The following is a 12,358-nucleotide window of genomic DNA, read 5'->3' as shown; positions in this document are numbered from 1 at the left end:
CATATCCAAGGATAGGAGATAGGGAGATTGTTCCAGTGAAAACTGTAGTTAAGGTGGGGAGACAGCCCCGTCAGGTTAAGCATCAGTAATCAAATAAGAGATTATATGAGAGAGGAGGCACAGAGCTAAAACTTTCAGTTAGGGACATTTATTGAGGATTTTAAATTGTACATAAGAGACCTACACTAAGCCATTGAAGGTGTTTGAGCATGATTTAGTGCACAAATGTAAGACAGACATTGGCGGGGAGGGAGGTGGGGAATGCCTTACTGTTTCTTCAGTTTCCAGTCCCATTTTCTTCTTGGAGTTTCCTGAGGGCGAAAAAATGAGAGTGAGTTAAAAACAGTGACCCCAGGAGTTCCCCAGGTTGCAGACCCACCCTAGGAAAACCTTGCCCAACTGAAAACTGAATCAGAAAGACACTCTCGAGGCCAGGTGTGGTGGCTCACACCTGTAATCCCAGCACTTTGAGAGGCCGAGGTGGGAAGATCCTTTGACACCCAGGAGTTGAAAACCAGCCTGGATAACATAGTGAGGCCCTGTCTCTTTATTATTAGAAAAGAAAGAAAGCAAAAAAAGAAAAACACTCACTAAATAGTTTGAACTTTCTAGAACACACTATGCTTACCAAAGCCACTCTCAATTTAGGGAATAGAGTCGATTTCCTCACCTAACGTCAAGAAACAGGAAACTCTCAAACTTGCTTTTCCTCTAGAGGAGAATTTGTACAAATGGGACTTTAGAGAACTCTGAAAGGGAGAAGAGAGATTTTTCCATTAGGCATGTGAAATTATTAGAACCAAAATGTCTAAAGTACCCCTCCAAAACATCCACTCTAATGTGACTGACTCGAAAAAAATTAATCATTTTTGTTGTTGTTGTTGTTGAGACGAAGTTTCCCTCTTGTTGCCCAGGCTGGAGTGCAGTGGTGCGATCTCGGCTCACTGCGACCTCCAACTCCCGAGTTCAAGCAATTCTCCTGCCTCAGCTTCCCAAGTAGTTGGGATTACAGGCGCCAACCACCACGCCCGGCTAATTTTTGTATTTTTAGTAGAGATGGGGTTTCACCATGTTGGCCAGGCTGGTCTCGAACTCCTGACCTCAGGCGATCCGCCCACTTCAGCCTCCCAAAGTGCTGGGATTACAGGCGTGAGCCACTGCTCCCAGCGGAAAAAAATTAATCACTTTTAAAAATTCATTTTTAAGCATGATAAATTCACAATCTTTTCACACCAACTAAAATTCTTTGTCCATCTTCCTGCATGTCTTAGAACAGGTTTTGAATCACAGGCCCTGCAAGAGCTTATCTAAACCTTATTTAGGGACATAATCAGCTAAAAGTGGAGCAGACCTCCTGCCATTTCATCCAGCCTAAGGAAACAGGGAAAGGAGTGAATGTTTCTGTTCTTAAGAGTTCTAGTACATTCTTATTTCTTTGAATTTGAGGAAGATGAAAAAATTTGTAAATAGACTGGAATATAAAATAAATCCCCACCCCCCCCCATTCCCCCAGAAAACCTCACAATCTTTCACACTCCATTTATGTCTTGAGAAATAACATCCCCTTTTGAGCTAACGGCGAATAGCTTATTCTTTACATCTAAGGGCCCTTTTCACCTGAGGTTGCAAAGGGGCATTGTTGTTCCCTACAGCCTTGGAATTTAGCAAGATAAACATTGTCAGAAGCCCTCTCCTTGTTTCATAGATTGAGAGATTGAAGCCTAGGGAAGGGCATATGTACTCAAGGTCATATTCTGAATCGTCAGCAGTTCTGCTTCGTGAATGCAGCCCTGCTGATTCAATCTTTAGCGCTCAGTAAACAACTGGTGATGTGCGGTTAACTTTTCCACTGAAGCGTTTAGAGATGGATATGTGTGTAGCAGGGTAATACAATATTTGAAGTTATGACCCCATTTGTTAGCCTAAAAGAAGCCTTTCTCCCCACTCCCCACAGGGCAAATAGGCAAGACTCCAGCCATCCATTGCCCTGAGGGGAGGACTCTCAGGAGAAACAGAAAACAAATGTCAAATTCTTGGCTCTTGAGTTTCAAAACTAGAGGTCCAGATGCAAGATTTGAAGAATACATAATTCCATTTGCTTCCCTAAGTCCCGCCCTCGTCCCCCAATTAAGTCCAGCAGTGAGTTCTGAGTGATCCCAGAGTGAGCTCGATAACATGAGTTGATCCCTGCAAATGAGACATCCCATCCAGGAGCCCTGTGGAGGCGAAGATCATGCCCCTCTCCCAGACCATGCAGTTAAAATTAAGAATTTCTGTTCTTCAAAAGGTACTATATACAGTATGGAAAGGTGTGGGGGAGGGGAGAGCAGCTTTACAGTGCAAAAACCCAACAAATACTATCTAGGCGATGTGATCAAGGTCAACACCAACAGTGATCGGTCATGTTGACAGTGTGTGCCCTTGATGTGATACAATGATAATGGCAGGCACTTCACCTCTATGATCTTCCTCCCCCAAACCCATAACCCCAGTGTAATCATGAGAAAAACATCAGATAAATGCCAATAGAGGGGCATTCTACAAAATATCTGACTGCTGCTCCTCAGAAGTCATCAAAAACAAGGAAAGTCTGGGCTGGGTGCGGTGGCTCACGCCTGTAATCCCAGCAGTTTGGGAGGCCTAGGCGAGTGGATCACTTGAGGTCAGGAGTTCAAGACCAGCCTAGTCAACATGGTGAAACCCCATCACTACCAAAAAATACAAAAATTAGCCAGGTATGGTGGTATGTGCCTGTAGTCCTAGCTACTTGGGAGGCCAAGGTGGGAGAATCGCTTGAACCTGGGAGGCGGAGGTTGCAGTGAGCCAAGCTTGTGCCACTGCAATTTAGCCTGGGCGGCAAAGTGAGACCCTGTTTCAAAAGAAAAAAAAAATTAGCCAGGCATGGTAGCGCATACCTGTAGTCCCAGCTACTGGGGAGGCTGAGACAGGAGGATCACTTGAACCCAGGAGGCTGAGACTGCAGTAAGTCAAGATCTCATCACTGCACTCCAGCCTGGGTGACAGAGGGAAACGCTATCTCAAAAAACAAACAAACAAAAAAAAAAAACCCAGAAACTATATTTTTAAAGAATCCAGCATAGATGACAAAAGTTTAAAGAAAAGCAAGGAAATGGTTACCATAAAAAATTAGAACAGTGATTACCTCCAGGGTGGAGGGGAGGAAGATATGTCTGAAAGAGACACGGAGAAGTATTTGGGGGTACCGGTCATTTCTGAATGGTGGTGGTGGTTGTCACACTAGTGTTCATTTTGTGATTATCCATATTCTGAGCATTGATATTGTATGTTCACTTGTGTGCTGTATTTTCCAGTAGAAAGGTTTTAAAAATCTAGTTTGCTTTTTTTTGAGTCTTGAGAAGGCGCACTTCTTTTTGACTTGGTAGAAATTATTTGTATGTGGTTTCAAATTATGTTTGCAGAATCTTGTGTTTACAAAACATGTCTTCAGTGAGTGTGGAAGTTTCCAAAGAAAGGCCAGTGTTGTGGTTGGCATGCTAACGGCTGTCTTCCAAGAGACAGTAGAGATGCTATCTCCTGTGGGAATTCACTATGAGGCAAAAGCCAGGCCTTGGCCTTCCAGCCTGAGAATCCCAGTTCTATCAGCATGCCAGAGTTAATCCAACTGGGTGACATCAACCCAAAATAATAAACTCATAAGCTTTTAATGTTGCAAACAGCAGTTTGTTCATTTACAGTGAGATATATAAGTATGTAGTAGTCTGCATATTCATGTCAACCTGGCTAGTGTATTCTCTCCAAAAATGCAAGTGACATAGGACTCTTTGAATTACTCAGAATAGACTTGGTGAGTATACAATCAGAGCAAATATTTAATTCATTAAGCTCTGTTGTATCCATGTCCACATCTGGAACGTACACACCAAGCAGACTGAATATTTGTTTCAGACTGACAGGGCACTGTAATAAACCATATATTGGGAACGACTACAAGGACCACACCTTGCCATTTATGATAGCTTCCCACCGTTTCCATGACCTCTACAGTCCTGTCTGTACCTTTTTTTTTTTTTTTTTTTTTGAGGCGGACTCTTGCTCTGTTGCCCAGGCTGGAGTGCAGTGGCGCAATCTCAGCTCACTGCAACCTCTGCCTCCCAGGTTCAAGCGATTCTCCTGCCCCAGCCTCCTGAGTAGCTAGGATTACAGGCACGTGCCACCACACCCAGCTAATTTTTGTACTTTTGGTAGAGATGGGGTTTCACCATGTTGGCCGGGATGGTCTTGGACTCCTGGCCTCAAATGATCCACTCGCCTTGGCCTCCCAAACTGCTGGGATTAAAGGCATGAGCCACTGTGCCCAGCCCTGTCTGTACTTTATGAGTCCACATCCCTGGCAGACTAAAGCAGGAGTGGTCACATGACCCAGACTGGGCCAATGGGCTTCTCTATCCTAGAATTCTGGGATTGAGGCCAAAAGATGCTAGTGATTCTTGTATAACAGTTGAACAGGGAGACCTGTAAATTACCATCTTTTGCCACATACTCAGAGGTGGAGAAGCTGGGCTGCAGAAAGAGAGGAGCAAAGCAAACATCCAGAGACAAGTAGACAGGAAAGACCAAATGTGCCTGCAATTCCTGCCAGCTCTAAAATTATTTTCTCATCCGTGGGGAGACTCAGCTGCATCCCCTGACTTAGAACTATGTGTGATGGCCCAGAATTCTTATAACTCAACCTCCTCTTCTTTAAAAATTATTATTATTATTATATTTTGAGACGGAGTTTCGCTCTGTTGCCCAGGCTGGAGTGCAGTGGCGCAATCTCAGCTCACTGCAACATCTGCCTCCCGGGTTCAAACAATTCTCCTGCCTCAACCTCCCGAGTAGCTGGGATTATAGGTACGCGCCACCATGCCTGACTAATTTTTGTATTTTTAGTAGAGACGGGGTTTCGCCATGTTGGCCAGGCTGGTCTCGAACTCCTGACCTCAGGTGATCCACCACCTCCATAAAAATTATTTTTAATTGTAATAAAATACAAGTAACATAAAATTGACCATCTTCACCATTTTAACTGTACAGTTCAGTGGCATTAAGTACATTCACATTGTTGTGCAGCCATCACCACAGTCCATCCCCAGAACTCTTTCATCTTGCAAATCTGAAACTCTGTACCCATTAAACAATAATTCCCCATTCCCCCATTACCCCAGACCCTGGCAACCACTGATCTACTTTCTGTCTCTATGAATTTGACTACTCTAGACACTTTATGTAAGTGGAATCATACAGTATTTATCTTTGTGTGACTGGCTTATTCCACTTAGCATAATGTCCTCAAGATTCATTCATGTTGTGGCATGTGTCAGAATCGTCTTCCTTCTTCAGACTGAATAGTATTCTGTTGTAGGGATACAACACATTTTGTTTATCCATTCATCCGTGGATGGACACCCTCCACCTTTTTGCTATTGTGAATCATGCTGCTATGAACATGGGTGTGCAAATATCTCTTTGAGGCTGGGTATGGTGACTTACACCTGTAATCCCAGCACTTTGAAAAGCCGAGGTGGGCAGATCACTTGGACCCAGGAGCTCAAGACCAGCCTGGGCAACATGGTAAAACCCTGTTTCTACCAAAAATACAAAAAAAAAAAAAATTAGCTGAGCGTGGTGGTGGGCACCTGTAGTCTCAGCTGTTGGGAGGCTGAGATGGGAGAATCATTTGAACCTGGGAGGCGGAGGTTGCAGTGAGCCGAGATTGCACCATTGCACTCCAGCCTGGGTGACAGAGCAAGATCCTGTCTCCAAAAAAAAAAAAAAAAAAAGAAAGAAATCTCTTTGATTTCCTGCTTCAATTATTTTGAGTATATACCCAGGAGTGGAATTGCTGGGTCATATGGTGTCTGGAGCTGCCATTTTGTGTTGCTATAATAGAATACCACTGACTGGGTAATTTATGAAGAAAAGTATTTCTTTCTTACAGTGCTAGAGGCTGGGAAGTCCAATATCAAGGTGCTGGCATCTGGCGAGGGCCTTTTTGCTGTGCTATCCCATGGCAGAAGGCAAGAGGGAGACAGAGAGCAAGAGAGCAAATGAGGTCCAAACTCGCTTTTTAAAACAAGCCCACTCTTGAAATAATTAACTCACTCCCTCAATAACAACATTAATCCATTCATGAAGGCAGAGTTCTCATGACCTAATCACCTCTTAAAGGTCCCAGCTCTCAACACAGTTGCATTGGGGATTGAGTTTCCAAGGCATCAACTTTAGGGGATACATTTAAACCATAGCATGTGGTAAGTCTGTTTTTAATTGTTTGAGGAACTGCCATATTATTTTCCTTAGAGGCTGCACCATTTTACAATCCCATCAGCAGTGCACAAGGGTTTCCATTTCGTCACATCCTCAGCAACACTTGTTATTTTCTGAGGTTTTTTGTTTTCTTTTCTTTCCTTTTTTTTTTTTTTTTTTTTTTGATAGTAGCCATCCTAATGGATGTGATGTCAACCTTCTCTTTTGCATCATCTGGTTTGATTGGGTGTCTGGGGGCTTGTAACCAAAATATTTTTGGCTAAAATGAGCATGTTGTCATCTGGACACTGCTTGCTTATTCTTATTCTTATCCTTATTCTTTTCTCAGGCTCCTTATATACTTCCACTGACAAACCTCACCTTCTGATGAGTACATCCTTTTCTTAAGATCTGTCAGCATTTTTTTTTTTTTTTTTTTGTGACAGAGTCTCGCTCTGTCACCCAGGCTGGTGTGCAGTGGCATGATCCCGGCTCACTGCAGCCTCCGCCTCCCCAGTAGCTGGGATTACAGGTGTGTGCCACCACGCCCAGCTAATTTTTGTATTTTTTAGTAGAGACAGGGTTTCTGCCATGTTGGCCAGGCTGCTCTCAAACTCTTGGCCTCAAGTGGTCTACCTGCCTTGGCCTCCCAAAGTGTTGGGATTACAGGTGTTAGCCACTGCGCCTGACTTGAATTTTTTTTTTCTTAAGACAGAGTTTCACTCTTGTTGCCCAGGCTGAAGTGCAATGGTGTGATCTCGGCTCACTACAACCTCTACCTCCCAGGTTCAAGCGATTCTCCTGCCTCAGCTGCCGGGCTAATTTTTGTATTTTTAGTAGAGGTGGGGTTTCACCATGTTGATCAGGCTGGTCTTGAACTTCTGACCTCAGGTGATCCACCTGCCTCAGCCTCCCAAAGTGCTGGGATTACAGGTGTGAGCCACCGCGCCTGGCCTGAGATTTTTTTTTAAATTAGAGATGAGGGGTCTCACTTTGTTGCCCAGGCTGGTCTCAAACTCTCTGGCTCTAGCAATCCACCCTCCTTGGCCTCCTAAAGTGCTGGTATTACAGGTATGAGCCACTGAGCCTGGCCTTACTTGATATATCTTGTTTTCCTGACTAAACCCCGACTGAGGCGGAGGACAAACCTATTTCCAAGTTTTAGTGGGCACTTCATCTCACTGAGCCACTGGATACTGACTTCAGTGACTTTGGGATAGTTCTTCCCAAGTCCCCTGAAAAATCCTAATCAAATGCAGAGTGTCTTCTGACTCTATGATTATAGAAGTCAGAATATTAATTATCTCTGAAGGTGAGGGAGGCCGACTTGAAGGGCATAAGGGAACTGTCTGGGGTTCCGGAAATGTTCTGTGTCTTGATCTAGGTGGTGGTTACATGAGGGATATACATAGGTGAAAATGCAATAAGTTGTCCACTTAAGACTCATGCAAGTTAGAGTTCGTAGCTGTGTGAAAGGGAGAAAAAAGATGTAAGCATGTTACCATATCAAATTGTATCTAAAAACTTTCAAAAGTAGGGTATTCTCAGTTTGCACCTAGTGGGTGAGTATATTTAAACTCACATGAATAGGAAACATTATTTGTGAATTTGTTCATTCACTATTCATTCATCCCTTTATTTAATATTGTGTGTTTATAATGCGCTGTGTGAACACTGGGCCCTGCTAACTTCAGAGCTAAATCTTAGGGAAATAAACTGAGAATTTATGTCCCATCTGAAGGGGTAAAGAAGAAAAAGCTTATTTCCACATGGGTCAGCTCCAAGTTAGCAGGGCCCAATGTGCACAGAGCACATTGTAAGCACACAGCAATGGATGAAGGAATGAATGAATGAATGAGTGAATGAATAAATTAACAAATGATGGTTTCTATTATCCATAAGTATGAAATGGAGGGAATTTTCTGGGAGTAAAGGGATCACAGTAAGTTCAATTTCCAGATGTCAGAGGCATTTGAACCAGAGTGACTCCATCTTGAATGGGGCTGGGTAAAATGAGCCTGAGACCTACTGGGCTGCCTTCCCAGAGGACTAGGCATTCTCAGTTACAGGATGAGATAGGAGGCCCGCACAAGATACAGGTCATAAAGACCTTGCTGATAAAGCATGCGGTAAAGAAGTCTGCCAAAACCAAGATGGCCATGAAAGTGAACTCTGGTCATCCTCACTGTTCATTACCTGTTAATTATAATGTATTAGCATGCTAAAAGACACCCCCACCAGCACCATGACAGTTTACAGATGCCATGGCAATGTCAGGAAGTTACCCTATATGGTCTAAAAGGGGGAGGAACCCTCAGTTCCAGGAATTGCCCACCTCTTTCCCGGAAAACTCATGAATAATCCACCCCTTGTTTAGCATATAATCAAGAAATAACTATAAGTACTATCAGTTGGGCACCCTAAGCTGCTGCTCTGCCTATGGAGTAGCCATTCTTTATTTCTTTACTTTCTTAACAAACTTGCTTTCACTTTATGGACTCGCCCCAAAGTCTTTCTTGCTCGAGATCTAAGAACTCTCTCTTGGGGTCTGGATCTGGACCCCTTTCCGGTAGCACAGATAATTACAAAAGCAAAGACAGGGCAAGATTTCATCTCTGCTACAACTCTTTTTAAGACAGAATCTCTGGAACTGACAGGAGCTGGTTGGGGTGCTTGATGTCGTGAGCAGGTCCTCTATTTCCTCCCACCAGCTCCCCTTCTGTCTCTTCTGCCTTCCCCATTCCGCTTTTAACCCATGATTCAAAAAACCACAGCCTGATTCCCTTTTCTCCCAGCATGTGGCTGCCCACCTTCTTTTTCTATAATGGGCTGCTGATTGCTGCTGTGGAAATTCCCCTACCCCTGGGAAGTGGCTGTCATGTGGGCCCTCAAACCTGCCTGACCACCCTTTTTCCTGCCCCACTCACTGCTTCCTCCCTTCCTCCCCATCCCTGCGGCTGTTTAAAGCTTCCAGCAGTCTTCAAGCCCCTCCCTCCTCTAGGGAGATCACACTCCAGCTTCCCCCAGTTATTGAGCATCGTCCTGCTGACCATAGGGGAAAGAGTCTAGACTCGGGAGTGTGAATTGCTCATTAAGGATCCATTATCAGCCTCAGGAAAACAACTGTGCTCCCTCTTCTCTCATCACCTCTGGTAGCTACTTCCCCTTCTTCATGAATGCAATGACTTATTAATGAAAAATCTCCAGTCTCTGGATACCCTTCTTCATCCCCAGCTAGGCCATTCCAGGAACCCTGCACTTAGTGGCCTGCGGGAGCACCTTGCACTGACCTGCTCTTGGGTATTAGGGAGAGCCTACAGAGGAGCATGGAAGCCTGGCTTTGCATTGTCATTGTCCTCACCCATTTCTTCTGTACAGATCTTGAGTTCTGTTTGCACTAGGTGTGGCACTGGGGATGGGGAGAGAAGGGCGCCTCAGACTGAGACTTCACCCTGGAGGAGCTTACAGCCCCATGTTCCTAACTCTCGTGGTGTTCAGACTTCTCCTCCGGCAATTTGCTCTCTCCTGCATCCACAGTTCAGCTTTCCACTTGGTGCCTGGTTCAACTTTCCAGTTAGAATTTGTTTGAATGAGCTTTTTATTTTAGAATATGTATCAATTTATAGACAAGCTACAAAGATAGTGCAGAGAATTCTCATATACTCTACATCCAACTTTCCCCTATTGTTACCATGATACATTAGCGTGGTATATTTGTCAGAACCAATATTAATGTATTAATAATAAAGTCCATACTTTATTTATTTATTTATTTATTTATTTATTTATTTATTTTGTTGAGATGGAGTCTCGCTCTGTCTCCCAGGCTGGAGTGCAGTGGCCCGATCTTGGCTCACTGCAACCTCCACCTCCCGGGTTCCAGAGATCCTCCCAACTCAGCCTCCTGAGTAGCTGGGATTACAAGTGCCTGTCACCACGCCCGGCTGATTTTTGTATTTTTAGTAGAGGCAGGATCACGTCTCTGTGATCAGGAATTTGGGAGCAGCTTGACTGGGTGGCACCTGGCTTGGGGTCTCTCAGTGCCACTGCAGTCAGATAGTGGCTGGAGGTGGTGTCATCTTTAAGGTTTCTTCACTCACATGCCTGGCACCTGTGCTGGAAAGACTCAAACATCTGGGGCTGGAAGTGTTGGGGCATATCGGGCAACTCTCTCTCTATTTCTACATGACCTCTCCACACATGGACATTCTAGGAGGTGGCTTCAGGGTAACCAGATGGATTCCATGGAAACTCTGGATTCCAAAGGCTAAGGTGTGTGTCCCCAAAAGGAGAAAACCAGGTGGAAGCCATAGCACCTTTTATGACCTCGCTTTAGAAAGTCACTGAGCATCACTTCCTCTGTATTCTACTGGTCAAGGCAGATAGAAGGGGCTGCCCAGTTTCAAGGGGAGGGAACATGGACCCTCCACCCATCAGTAGAGGCTTGTCAAAGTCAAAGTCACATTGTAAGAAGAGCCTGTGGATTCGGCTATTTATTGGTGTGGCCATCTTTGGAAAATACAATCTGCCATAGGGGTTTGCATATAGGTAAGGAGACAATGGCTGTCATAGCTGATAGAATACCATTTTACCCAACAATATATTATCAGCATCTCATCACGTAATTATTCTGCAACATCACTTTATAAAAAGTTTAATTTTAAAAATTTATTTTACCAAAGTAATGCATACTTGTGAAAAAACCTCAAAATACAGAAATGCATAAAGAAAAACATGGGCCAGGTGCAGTGGCTCATGCCTGTAATCCCAGAACTTTGGGAGCCCAAGGTGGGTGGCTCTCTTGAGGTCAGGAATTCAAGAACCACCTGGCCAACATGGTGAAACCCTGTCTCTACTAAGAATACAAAAATTATTCAGGCATGGTGGTAAGCGCTTGTAATCCCACCTACTCGGGAGGCTGAGGCAGGAGAATTGCTTGAACCTGGGAGGTGGGCAGAGGTGGCAGTGAGCCGAGATCATGCCACTGCACTCCAGCCTGGGTGGCAGAGCAAGACTCCATCTCAAAAAAAAAAAAAAAAAGAAAGAAAGAAAAAAGAAAAACATGGAGGGATTCTGTCATCTCTTCCCTCTCTAGAGGTAAAAATAAGTTCTATATGGGTCTAGACTTTCTGCTATACCTATTCAATCATATATATAATTTTTAATTTTTTTTTAGAAAAATATCACATTACACATTCTTGCTTATTTTACTTTAAAATGTCTCAGCAACTGGGTAAGGTGGCTCATGCCTGTAATCCCAGCACTTCGGGAGGCTAGGGCAGGAAGATTGCTTGAGGCCAGGAGTTCAAGACCACCCTGGACAACATAGTGAGATCCTGTCTCTCTCTAAAAAAAAAGATAAAATATCTCAGCTACCATGCCATTTCAGGAAGTATATAGGTGCATAGTATTCTATTGTCTGTGTTATGGTGTCTGTAATATACAGATAGTGTGTTAGCAATGTGTGTTACTGTAGTTACCTTAAGCTACCCTCTTGGAACAGTAAGTTGCCCTTTACAGGTGTTGCCAGATATGTTGCTAATGAGCATAATGAGTGTTCAAGTCAATCTGCACAATGGCTATTAGAAATAGGCTCTTATTGTTGAATTAAGAAGTATTCAAGGTATATGGATTGGCTGTGAGCTATGCTAGAGATCCTCCTCACCCTTGCACAACCAAGGTGATTGAATCTAGATGGGCATGTGGCCCATGCTCAGTAGCACCTAAGGCTAGATGTCCAGTAAGCCCTTTGTCCAGCCATGAATTTGAACGTTCTGGTTGCCTGATTCCACCTATAAGGCTAAAGGAATCCTGTTTTCAGGACACTGTAGCCTTCGCCACAAATGAACCTTGCACGACGGACCAAGAGCTGGGTTTGAGTCCATCAAAGAGGTTATACAATTGTTGTGCCTGCTTGTTAATATAGTTGGCCAATTTGGGCCTGAGACCTGCTTTTGTTCTAACCCAGTAGCAAGGCGGGGAATAAGTAGGCTCCACTTACTTTGGACTAATGGTGGCTACAGAGAGCTTCCATGTGTGCCTGACCAAATTGGCCTAAGTCACTTCACAACATAATCAGCATATCATA

This window comes from Pongo abelii, chromosome X (assembly GCF_028885655.2).
Source record: "Pongo abelii isolate AG06213 chromosome X, NHGRI_mPonAbe1-v2.0_pri, whole genome shotgun sequence".
NCBI lineage: Eukaryota > Metazoa > Chordata > Mammalia > Primates > Hominidae > Pongo > Pongo abelii.
This window is presented reverse-complemented; position numbering follows the sequence as displayed.